Genomic DNA, 12,812 nt, shown 5'->3' with positions numbered 1-12,812 from the left:
GATTTTTCAAATGGTTTTCAAAATAAGAAAGTAGGATGCAGAGTGTACGATCAGCCGGAACCAGTAAGTAAACCCCAAAATACCATGCAGTTATTTGATACTGTGATATGTTAGAACAACATGCTTGAGATAGGCTAGGGATCTTCAGGAATTGCATGATAGAATTTCCTGATTATATGACGCCTGATAGCCTAGGGTTTTCCTTATATGAAATTGACATCATTACTGTAGTTGCTCAGTGTATGCATCATGGTTATACATAATTAAGATCTTATATCCTGAGAATGTTTAGTTTAGCCTTATTTCCCGTTCTTGTTTGATGAATGGCTTAGGGTAGGATCAAATATTCGAAAGTCTATAGGGTCCAACGTTATGTATGACTAGCATACACTAGTGCTGCAGGGTTGGTGGAAGTTTCATGGGTGAGTTGTGTGGGGTCTGTCGGCTAGCTACGAGATATTTAGCCTTCCTCTAGGAGTGAGGATTGAGCGCTCGCCATTCATATGTATATTGTTAGGGCGTTGTGATGATACTTGAGACAAATATGGGTAGGTGTGGAAGGTAGTATGGGCCCGTACTACTGAAAGCATAGGACCCATACCCGTAGCTAGGAAGTCACAACCCCTAGGGTTTAGTTGGGAGTTGGTTCCCTGTTGATTATGCGGATTATCTGATATTTCCTGGTATATTTTCAGTATGGTGGTTACGAGGCGATTTGAGACCGGATCCGGGTTAGGATCAGGAGCTGGCAGCTAGGATAGGCCAACGTTGACAAACGATCGTGTCAGGGAGATCATCCGCGAGGAGGTGGTCGAGATTGTTCGGGGTCAGATTCCAGAGATGTTTGGGTCTATCAAGACCGCCATTATGGAGTATTTTGATGACAGATACGCAGTCATTGCTGAGACTGCGGCTGCTGTAGCCTCCGCAGCCGTTGAAACTTCAGGTACGGGGACAAGGCAAGCTTTTCAGTACTGGGACTTCGATAACATGAAGCCCCCGACCTTCGATGGGACTCAGGATCCGATCATAGCCATGAGGTGGTTGTTTGACGTGGAGGGGTGTTTCTTCATATGTTCATGTCCTGCTGACCAGAAGGTCAGATGTGCTTTGAACCTGCTGAGGTCCGGAGCAAAGGACTGGTGGAGGTTGATAACGGGGTCATATTTTGATGAGCAGCGAGCGACAGTTACTTGGGATCAGTTCAGGGAGATCATCCGCGCTTGCTACATTCCATGAGTCGAGCGCGAGCGGCTGTCATTGGAGTTTTTTTGATCCGAGACAGGGTACGGAGACAGTGACAGAGATCACCCGCATGTTCACTGAGAGGGAGATGTTTTGCTCGGAGTTTGCTTCTGAGTAGGCTTAGATGACACGTTATCCGAGCATGCTCAATACCGATACCCGTCAGTTTTTTTCTACCCAGCGTTGTGATACACTGCTGGAGTTACAGAAGGCCACTAGCCGGCGTGAGCTTGAGATCGAGTTACAGTTACGGGAGCAGCGTCAGATCCTGACACAGTCACAGCCAGTGCCAAAGCGGTCCAAGACCGCTGATTCTAGGTCTGGAGGTCAGCCTGGCCGCACTTGTGGGAAGTGCTCCCATGGAGAACTAATTGCCACACCGAGTTCCTTGTCTATTAGCTCCCTATTGCAAGGGTAACTCATGCTTCCCTAAAGATCTATAACTATTGGCTACCGGTGTTGCACCCTAGATCTGAACAATTATTGAATTATTTTTGATGCTTGGAGGAAATTTGATGGACCATTGAGAAACATAACGATAAAACTTCGTACTTATGAGCATTTCGACGATAGACAACTTTTCCTCCCTTCTTGTTGCAATAAGAATGAACCAATAATGTCATATACTCAAACCGAAAGTTGGATTTCCCTTTAAACCTCTAACAAGAACACATAATTCTCCCCTATTCACAGTTTAAACTACCACCAACCGCCATCCACGACCATCAAGCCCCAAACTGGTCCAACCAAATACATACCATCCTTGATTCTAAGTGCATAGTGTGGAATAAGATAGTTCTTTAAACAATCAACCATGTCCTAAAACCCAAATCCAACAAGATCATGTAGAAGAGCTAAGTCGAAATTCTAAACAAAAGAAACTCCAACCCTACAAAGCTCCTTAACGATTTGACGGAACCTCCTGATTGCTCTAATAATAGCTTCGACAAACCAGTATAACATTAATACCCTTGCTAATGGCAACTGATCTAATCGTACCACTTACTCATGACTTCAAACCAACTCATTTGTAATATCTATTTTGGTAAATGCATAGTGTGTGTGTATATACACACACACACATATATATATATATATATATACATATATATATATATATATATATATATATATATATATATATATATGTGTGTGTGTGTGTGTGTGTGTGTGTGTGTGTTTACAATCATAGCTTTCAAAACATGTTCAACATCAGAGTCTCCCAAAAACATAAGTAAAAAACATGAGGATGTGTATGGTCACGCCTTCGCCTTCCCGCGATTATCCGAAGTACCTGAAACATAGCCCAAGACTGTAAGCCAACGCTTAGTGAGATCCCCCAAAGTACCAACATTTAACATAAGCATAATACATACAACATGCATACAGAGGGTTCAGCCTGAATGGAACGCCCCACCGGCTTACAGTCCATCTGGTACGCTCACAGAATCTTCAGCATGACTGGTATGCCTCACCGGGCCTTCAGCCTATCTGGAACGTTCTCCGGGCCTTCGGCCTGACTGGTATGCCTCTTCGGCCTACAGTCTATTCGGGACGCCCTGGGTCTCTTGGCCTTCAGTTTGCACTGGTCCGCCTTAACCCAACAACACATAAACCATGTCGACATATGCATAACATATAAACATACATATAACCAGTCAACAGACAATCAGACATATCTTACAGATTACTAAGCATAACATCATCCTGTATACCAGGATACAAATCTAACAGATCACTACAACATACCAACATACAATAAACCATGAAAACAATCCAATGGGACGACCTTGGTGCCTTCGACCCGAAAATACAATGAGGAAAACTCACCACACAAACTGAACAAAAGCTGATGATGTCTCGACTCCGAATCTCAGCTCTGTAACCGACATCTATTCCCACCAAATGACCAATTTCCATCAAAACCCCACAATACCCAAAATACCCTCAAGGTCAAACCAACTAGGTCAACCGATTCAACCCAGCTGAGTCAACCCAATCGAGTCAACTCGACCGAGTTAACTCAGGGTGCGTACGCGGGGCATAATCCTAATGTATGTTGGGCGTACACGAAGCGTCGCAGATTGACAACCATTGGGGTGGTTGACCTCGTACGCAGGGCGGACTCCGAGTTTGCGGGGAGTACCCTCACAAGTCTAAAAATCCCATTAAGAGCTTAATGTCTTAAGCTCTTACGTCTAAACTTCAGATTCATGGCTAAAATACTCTGATGAGTCATAAAGTCTCCACCTTTATGACCTAGCATGTCCAATAAGTGCTTAACACAAAGTCTTGTTCCATTAAGACATTCTACAAGATGCATGAAGCAAAACTAACCATTTGGAACCCGTTTTTATGACTTAAGACCCCTCCTAGGGTCTGAAATGACAACTTAAAGGTCAAGAACATGCCATATTCAAGATCTAACATTTTGGGACCACAAAGCTCCATAAAACAACCAAAACTAGATCTATGAGATAGAGGGATCAAGTTGCAAGATTTTTACCTTAGAATGGTTGCAAATGAAGTAGAAATCCCAGATCCAAGTGTTCCACTCCTTCAAAATGAGCTTGGTTTCCTTCTTTCTTCTTCTAAGGCACCAAAAACAAACTTCTAAGCTTGAAAAGGCTCCTCAAGGTGGTTCTAGGGTTACACCACGTACGGATGGCGTACTCCGAAGGTCATAATTACAAAAATTCCATTAGGGCTCCTTTGCACACTTTCTTGAACTTAGGGACCAAAATGCAACATAATAAAATTATAGGGTTGAAATTTGATGTACCTTATTTTGGGTTTTGAGCATTCTAACACTCCTATGGTGTACATGCAACCCTAGAAACCTTGGATCTATGTTTTCTCTAAATACATGCAAATTTGATTTTCGAAGGTTTACTTCCTATCTAGCATGTTATGGGGAACTTGTAATACAAAACTCAAGTAGAATAATATACCTTTTAGTAGCTTGGATTCCTTGATGACTTTGTGAGCCTAGCACCCCAATTGTGATGCCTCAAATGCTTCACACAACACCACAATACTTGGAATAACCTTGAGAGAAGTTAACTATACTAAAAAATCGGCTAGCCCTCTTACTTGCTTGTAGTAGTGCCGATTTTGCTAGTCTACGGGTCTTTATATAGTTGTGGCACAAGTAGGGTAACACCATGTAAACCCTAATTGTCATGGATTTCCATATTCCATGATCCATGGGTTTGTAACCTCCATGGACTATCCATAGAGCACCTTATGGGTTTTAACCCAATCCATACAAACCATGGATCATTAGCCCACTATACAAGAATAAATTATTTACACAATCAACCCCATATATTTAATTAGTCTCCTTTTGATCACTTAATTAATTCCAGATTAATTCTTTGATCAATACTAATTAAATAATATTATTAATATACTAGTACTTATAATATATTAATAAACCTTAAGTGTCCTTTATCTGATTTTGGTCTATCCAAGTATTGCAATGCCATGCAACCCAAATGGACCATGCCGGGTCGGGTCAAGTACATACCAAATATAGTTATGGACTTAGAAACTATATCCAACAGTCTCCCACTTGGATAAATCTAATAACTATAGTTGCAGATATGACTTCAGAATCCGACTAGCAATCGTAGCTCTTTCAAAGTCTCTTGGAACTAAGATGATGACGATGATACGCCATTTAAGATAAGTGATCATATAATCCTCTGTTCTTAAGATATCAACCGAACAAATACATGGGACAATGTCGTACTTATTGTCCAGCAGTTGTTTCTCGATCTTTGATCTGTTTGACATAGAACTAAATTAAACACATCAATTAGGTTTTGACCGGGCCCGGTACATAGGTCAAAACAAAATCATCGAGGGGCCCATATATCGCTTCTAATCCTAGAAGGAACAGATAAACTTCGACTCATATGCTTGTACTGACTACTTATTGAATTATGCACAAAATTACGTTTTATAACATCGAGTTACCAATGCGTTTTCGTACAATCAATGTATAACCAACTCATAGTCAACAACTCATATCTCTAGGTTTGAAGATTTATATGATATTACCGTCTCACGATCACTCGAGATAAATTCCATGAAGTGATACAAGTGAGCGTGGGTTGAGTCCAATACTCAGAACTTATGACCACTCATGAATGTTGCAGCAACCATTGCTATGTCTAATACACCTTAGACAATCTACAAACCCAATTCATGACGGTCTTAATTCAATACCTACTTGCAAAGTATGACTGACTGTGGAGAGTTTGAATAATATAATTATCCTGGAAGTCAAAACATGCAAAATTGAAACAATAGTAAACGATTAACATAAGATAGTAACACTTTACTCATAAATAAACAACAACTTTTATTTAATCATCAAATGTCAATTACATTTTACAAGTTTCAAAACCTATCTAATTATTAAAACTAATATCATCCTTCAGCCTGATGCGCCTTTCATGCTGTAAATGCTTAACCATACTCAGTCCCTTCGTGAGGGGATCTGCTGGGTTCTCATCTGATGATACCCTCTTAGCCACGGGGAGTCCTTCTATTCGATGTCTAATGAAATGGTATTTTATGTCAATGTGTCTGGATCTCCCGTGATCCCTTGGTTCCTTAGCTAAGGCAACCGCACTTTCGTTGTCACAGAAAATTTCCATTGGCTCTTTTATAGCTGGTATAACTCCAAAGTCTCCAATGAAGTTCTTTAGCCATATCGCCTCCTTTGCTGCCTCGCTTGCTGCTATATACTCTGATTCGCAAGTTGAATCAGCTACCGTCTCCTGCTTGGAACTTTTCCAAGTAATTGCTCCTCCATTTAGGATAAAGACCCAGCCTGACTGAGAGCGGAAATTATCCCTATCAGTCTGAAAGCTAGCATCACTATATCCTACCACTCTCAAGTCATCACTGCCACCAAGGGTAAGGACCCAGTCCTTAGTCCTTCGCAGATACTTGAGAATGTTCTTTACCGCAGTCAACTGAGCCTTGCCAGGGTTCCCTTGATATCTACTGACCATGCTCAAAGCAAAGGCCACATCAGGGCGAGTACAAGTCATAGCATACATGATTGAGCCCACAACGGAAGCATATGGTACATGACTCATCTCAGCTATCTCAGCCTCTGTACTCGGACTATGAGTCTTACTCAGTTTGGCGTTACTCTGAATCGGTAATTCCCCTTTCTTGGAATCCTGCATACTGAACCTCTTCAGTACCTTATCCAAGTAAGTACTCTGACTAAGTCCAATTAGTCTCTTACTCCTGTCTCTCAGTATCCTTATCCCTAGGATATAGGCAGCTTCCCCAAGGTCCTTCATAGCGAAACACTTCCCAAGCCAGGACTTAACCTCCTGCAAGGTTGGGATGTGATTTCGTATGAGTAGTATGTCATCCACATACAACACCAAAAAACTAACTATACTCCCACTAGCCCTAACATATACACATGACTCATCCTCACTCCTCGAAAAACCAAACTCTTTGACTTTCTCATCGAAGCAAAGATTCCATCTGCGAGGTGCTTGTTTCAATCCATAGATGGATTTCTCAAGCTTACACACCTTATTAGGGTACTCTGTATTGACAAAACCATCTGGCTGACTCATGTAAACATCCTCAGCCAACTTTCCATTAAGGAAAGTGGTTTTGACATCCATTTGCCATATTTTCATAGTCATGAAATGCAGCAATGGCTAACATAACCCTAATAGACTTAATTTTTGCTACTGGTGAAAATGTCTCATCATAATCAACTCCCGGAGTTTGAGAATAGCCCTTTGCAACCAGTCGTACCTTATAAGTGTGTACATTACCATCCATGTCGGTCTTCTTCTTGAAGATCCATTTGCACCCGAATGTCTTACGACCTAGTACATTTTCAACCAAGTTCCAAACTTGATTGTCATACATGGACTGTATCTCGCTGTCCATAGCCTCTTTCCATTTAGCAGCCTCAGGGCCTGCCATGGCTTCCGTGTAGCTGTTAGGTTCATCCAGGCTTACCAGTGTACTATCACTGATAAGCATATCACCTTCCGCAGTAATATGGAAACCATAGTAATGCTCAGCTGCATTCGTAACTCTCGTGGAACGCCTCAGAGGTATGGGCTCGTCAGTCGGATCAACAGGAGTTTCCTCCTCAGGTTGGTTACTAGGGTTTGAGGTTCCTTCACCACTTGACTCTTGAATTTCTTCAAGGTCAATTTGCCTCCCACTGTCTCCTTGGCTTATGAACTCTCTCTTACGAAAGACTCCTCTTCTAGCTACAAAGACCACATCCTCACTAGGTCTATAGAAGAGTTAACCAAAGGATCTTTGTGGGTAGCCGATGAAAATACACCTCTCACTTCGAGGTTCGAGCTTATCATGAGACTCACGCCTCACGAACGCCTCGCAACGCCAAATCTTGATGTGGTCCAAATTGGGAACTTTCCCAGTCCATATCTCATGAGGTGTTTCGACAACCTTTTTAGTATGGAATAGATTCAAGATATGGGCGGCAATCTCTAAGGCATACCCCCAGAATAAGATTGGTAACGAAGCTCGACTCATCATGGAACGAACCATGTCCAACAAGGTTTGATTGCGCCTCTCAGCCACACCATTCAACTGTGGTGTCCTAGGAGGTGTCAATTGTGAGACAATCCCACATTCCTTAAGATAGTCAAGGAACTCGATACTAAGATACTCTCCTCCCCGATCGGATCGGAGCATCTTGATGTTCCTGCCCAGTTGATTCTCCACTTCCTGCTTAAACTCTTTGAATTTCTCAAAGGTTTCTGACTTATGCTTGATTAAATAGATATATCCATATCTACTATAATCATCAGTAAAAGTCACATAATACCGATTAGCATCCCTTATGGCAGTTTTGAAGGGTCCACACACATCAGTGTGTATGAGGTCCAACAAACCCTCACCCCTCTCACAAGAACCAATGAAGGGTGACTTTGTCATTTTTCCAAGTAAACAAGATTCACAACTATCATCCGACGTTAGGTCAAATGATTCCAAAACTCCAGCCTTTTGGAGTTGGCCCGTGTGCTTCTTGTTAACATGTCCAAGACAACAATGCCACAAGTATGCTTTGTCTAAACTATTTGAAGAATCAATACACAACACATTATTTCCTAGATTATCTACAACATTCACAACTTCATATACACCATCACAAGGTAATGCTTTAAAGTAAAATACATCATTGTAATAAACATTAATAGTACCATTATCATTATCAAATGAAAAGGAAAAACCTTGTTTGTACAAGCCATGAAAGGAAATAATATTTCTCGCCATTTCAGACGAGTAACAACATTTATTCAAATCTAACATTAACCCATTATTAAGCAATAAAGAATAAACTCCTATCTTGGTAACAGGTGATGCTTTCCTATTCCCCATGATTAAGTTTATCTTCCCGTGCTCCACTTTCTCACTTCTTCTTAGGCCCTGCAAATCAGTACAAATATGAATACCACAACCTGTATCAAGCACCCAAGAGTTAGTATGTAATGAGTTTTTAGTCAATATAGTGTAAATACCTGCATGGGTGGGTTTAACTTTCCCATCCTTTACATCCTGCAAGTATTTGGGGCAGCTTCGCTTCCAGTGCCCCTTTTCCTGGCAGTAGAAGCATTGTGGTTCCTTTGGGTTTGAAGAAGGAGGAATGTAACCTTTCTTGGTTCCACTTGAAGAGGAGCCATCAAGAGACTTTCCCTTGGTACCCTTCGAAGGGGTCTTTCTCTTCTTCTCCTTTCCCTGCCCAATTGCCAAGACAGGAGCAGAAGTAGAAGTAGGAATAACAGCTAATTTACTTTTAAGGCCACTTTCAGCGGTCCTTAAAATTCCTTGAAGCTTACTTAGTGTGACTTCCTCCTTGTTCATATGATAAGTCCTACGAAACTGATCATAACTTGGAGGTAAGGAATGGAGAATGATGTCAATCGCCATGTCCTCAAGAAAGACCACATTAAGCTTCAATAACCGGTCACGAACCTTTGCATTTTCTGCAAGTGACCGGTGAGGGGTTCTCCCTCTTTCATCCTAGCTGTTATCATGGAGGAAATGATTTCATACCTCTCCTGACGAGCACTCTGATGGTACCTATCCATCAGATCCTGGTGCATCTCAAAAGGGTAGAAATCTTCATAGGATTTCTGGAGTTCTGCTGTCATTGTGGCCAACATGATGCAAGACACCTTAGTGGCATCTTTCTCATGGGTAGTGTACTCAGCAATCTCCTCAGGAGTAACAGTCGACTCATCGATAACCTTAAGCTCCTTATCGAGGACATACTCTTTGCCCTCATAGCGAGTAATCATTCTGATGTTCCTAATCCATTCATTGAAATTGGAACGATCAAAAGTGATTTTCCCACACAAGTTCATTAGGGAAAAGGAGCTTGTAGGGTTTGAGCCAGTAGCAGTGTTGGAAGACATCTGAAAAGAAAGAAAGACAAGTTTTATTAGATAAAGAGTCCTTAATAAGTCACCCAAATGAAATATTAAGGCTAGGACCCAACAAACTATTTATAGTTGGAAGAGGGATGCCGTAATCCAAGCTATAAAATATTTGAATGTAGGTAAATGACGATTTACCAATTTCCACCACGAAAACGAAATAGATTATTAAGTTTTATTGGATTTGAAATTCCTAGTTCTTTTGAGATACATTGAACTTTCAATGGCATGTTTGAATCTTGATTGTGCCCTCTCAGGTTTGGGACTGGGATGCCGAGGATCACAAACAAGGTGTGAATAACCATGCAAATTGACTTGGTACCCTTAACTTTTATCACCTAATCGATGTGCCGGTTAACCACACGTGCTCCACCGATCTATGATAAAATTAAGTTACCCGTTGCCACTCTTACTAGTCCTTGTTAGTGTGCCGGTTAACCACACGCGCTCCACTAACGACTTGGTAAAGTACAAAGTGTAATTTCATAGGTTAGCACCTATTTCACATATTCCTAAAGTAACTAAGATTGGGAATTATTAAAGTGTAGTTACTTTATAATTTCATTATACTTTTAATGAGGATTTAAAGTCCTTGTCCTACCCGTTCGGCTAACGACCCTCCACCAGTCAAGGAAACGGTGGGTGAGAGTGGACACCCATTAAGCTGCCATTTTATAGGCAACAACCTTATACCCCCCTTATAGACCGGCTTCGTGAATGAGGCCTACTAACGGTAAGACTGACTTATTCTTATACATATCTATATATTTAAACTTTTAATATAATAATAGTATAAGGGTTGAATTTTAAACTTCTAAAATTCTAAGGTTCAATTTGGAAATTAAAGTATTAGTGTGTAAGACTTTACAAATTCCAAAACTTGAGGGCAAGTATTGAAACTATTCAAGACCTTTCATTTCATAACTTATGAGTTTAATGGTTCATTAAAATGAAGACTCTTCATTTTATGTAACCTCTTATTCTTTAATGACACTTTTAAAGAAGTGACTTTTGGTTATCCATAACTTGAGGACAAGGTATGGATTCCATCATTAGCCATTAAGATCAAGAATCACACTTACAAGCAAGTTACAGATAATTCCTATGATCTTCTAAAACTCATAAGAACATGAACATTCATATCAAAATTTCAAGAATCATATTAACACATATAAAACATGGAATTTTGATATTAGCCATTGTAAATGGATTAGCACAAGCATTACACCATCTAAAACAAGTTTTAAAACTCCAAAACAGTTTAGGGTAATGTTTCTAGTCCATTTCCAGCAGCAAAACTCGAAAATCTGCATTCAGGGGCTCCTACTCGTCGAGTGCAAGAACCTACTCGACGAGTAGGATGAATTTTCACATGGACTCGTCAAGTCCCCCCATGGACTCGGCGAGTTCATGCTGCAGAGTCCAGATTTTTGAGCCTTTTCAACAAGTTTGCATCAAGTATCAAGAAAACAAGCCTAGGCTCTGATACCACTGTTGGGTTTTGAGCATTCTAACACTCCTATGGTGTACATGCAACCCTAGAAACTTTGGATCTATGTTTTGTCTAAATACATGCAAATTTGATTTTCCAAGGTTTACTTCCTATCTAGCATGTTATGGGGAACTTGTAATACAAAACTCAAGTAGAATAACATACCTTTTATTAGCTTGGATTCCTTGATGACTTTGTGAGCCTAGCACCCCAAATGTGATGCCTCAAATGCTTGACACAACACCACAATACTTGGAATAACCTTGATAGAAGTTAACTATACTCAAAAATCGGCTAGCCCTCTTACTTGCTTGTAGTAGTGCCGATTTTGCTAGTCTAGGGGTCTTTATATAGTTGTGGCAAAAGTAGGGTAACACCATGTAAATCCTAATTGTCATGGCTTCCCATATTCCGTGATCCATGGGTTTGTAACCTCCATGGACTATCCATGGAGCACCTTATGGGTTTTAACCCAATCCATACAAACCATGGATCATTAGCCCACTATACAAGAATAGATTATTTACACAATCAACCCCATATATTTAATTAGTCTCCTTTTGATCACTTAATTAATTCCAGATTAATTCTTTGATCAATACTAATTAAATAATATTATTAATATATTAGTACTTATAATATATTAATAAACCTTAAGTGCCCTTTTTCTCATTTTGGTCTATCCAAGTATTGCAGTGCCATGCAACCCAAATGGACCATGCTGGGTCGGGTCAAGTACATACCAAATATAGTTATGGACTTATACACTATATCCAACACCTTATCATAGGGATGTTACAATTCTCCCTCACTTGATCTAAACTTCATCCTCGAAGTCCGCTGTAGCGAATAACTCAGGATAATGCTCCTGCATCTCAGCCTCCGACTCCCAGGTCCACTCGGAGCCTCTCCGATGCTGCCACTATACCTTTACCAAAGGTATCTCCTTGTTGTGTAAGACCTTCATCTTTCTTTCCAAAATATCTACCGTCCTCTCAACATAGTTCAGATGCTCATCGACCTGAATATCATTCAAGGAAACCACCGTCACATCATCTAATACGCACTTTCGCAACTGCGAAACATGGAAAGTGTTGTGAATCTGACTGAGCTCCTCAGGTAGATCCAACCTGTATGCAAGCTTGCCAACCCTGGCAATCACTCAAAAAGGCCCAATATACCGGGGACCCAACTTCCCCATTTTCCTGAAGCGTATCACACCTTTCCAAGGAGAGAACTTCAGTAATACCATATCACCGACATGAAACTCCAACTCGGATCCGCGCCGATCGGCATAGCTTTTCTGCCGACTTTTAGGTGTCTGCAGTCTCTGCCAGATCTGCTGGATAAGCTCTATGGTCTGAAGGACTACTTCGGTCCTTCCCATAATACTATGACCAACCTCCCGCCAACAAACTAGGGTACGACATCTCCGACCATACAAGAGTTCAAAAGGCAGAGCACCAATGCTGGGGTGATAACTGTAGGAGAACTCCACAAGAGGTAGGTAGGAATCCCAGCTCCCATCAAAATCAATAAAACAGGCCCGCAACATATCCTCAAGGGTCTGTATCATCCTCTCACTCTGGTCGTCGGTCTGCAGATGA

The sequence above is a fragment of the Lactuca virosa genome, chromosome 3, assembly GCF_052849685.1.
Source record: "Lactuca virosa cultivar CGN04683 chromosome 3, Lactuca_virosa_CGN04683_v6, whole genome shotgun sequence".
Lineage (NCBI taxonomy): Eukaryota > Viridiplantae > Streptophyta > Magnoliopsida > Asterales > Asteraceae > Lactuca > Lactuca virosa.
The sequence above is the reverse complement of the archived record's forward strand: the minus strand, read 5'-3'. Positions refer to the sequence as shown.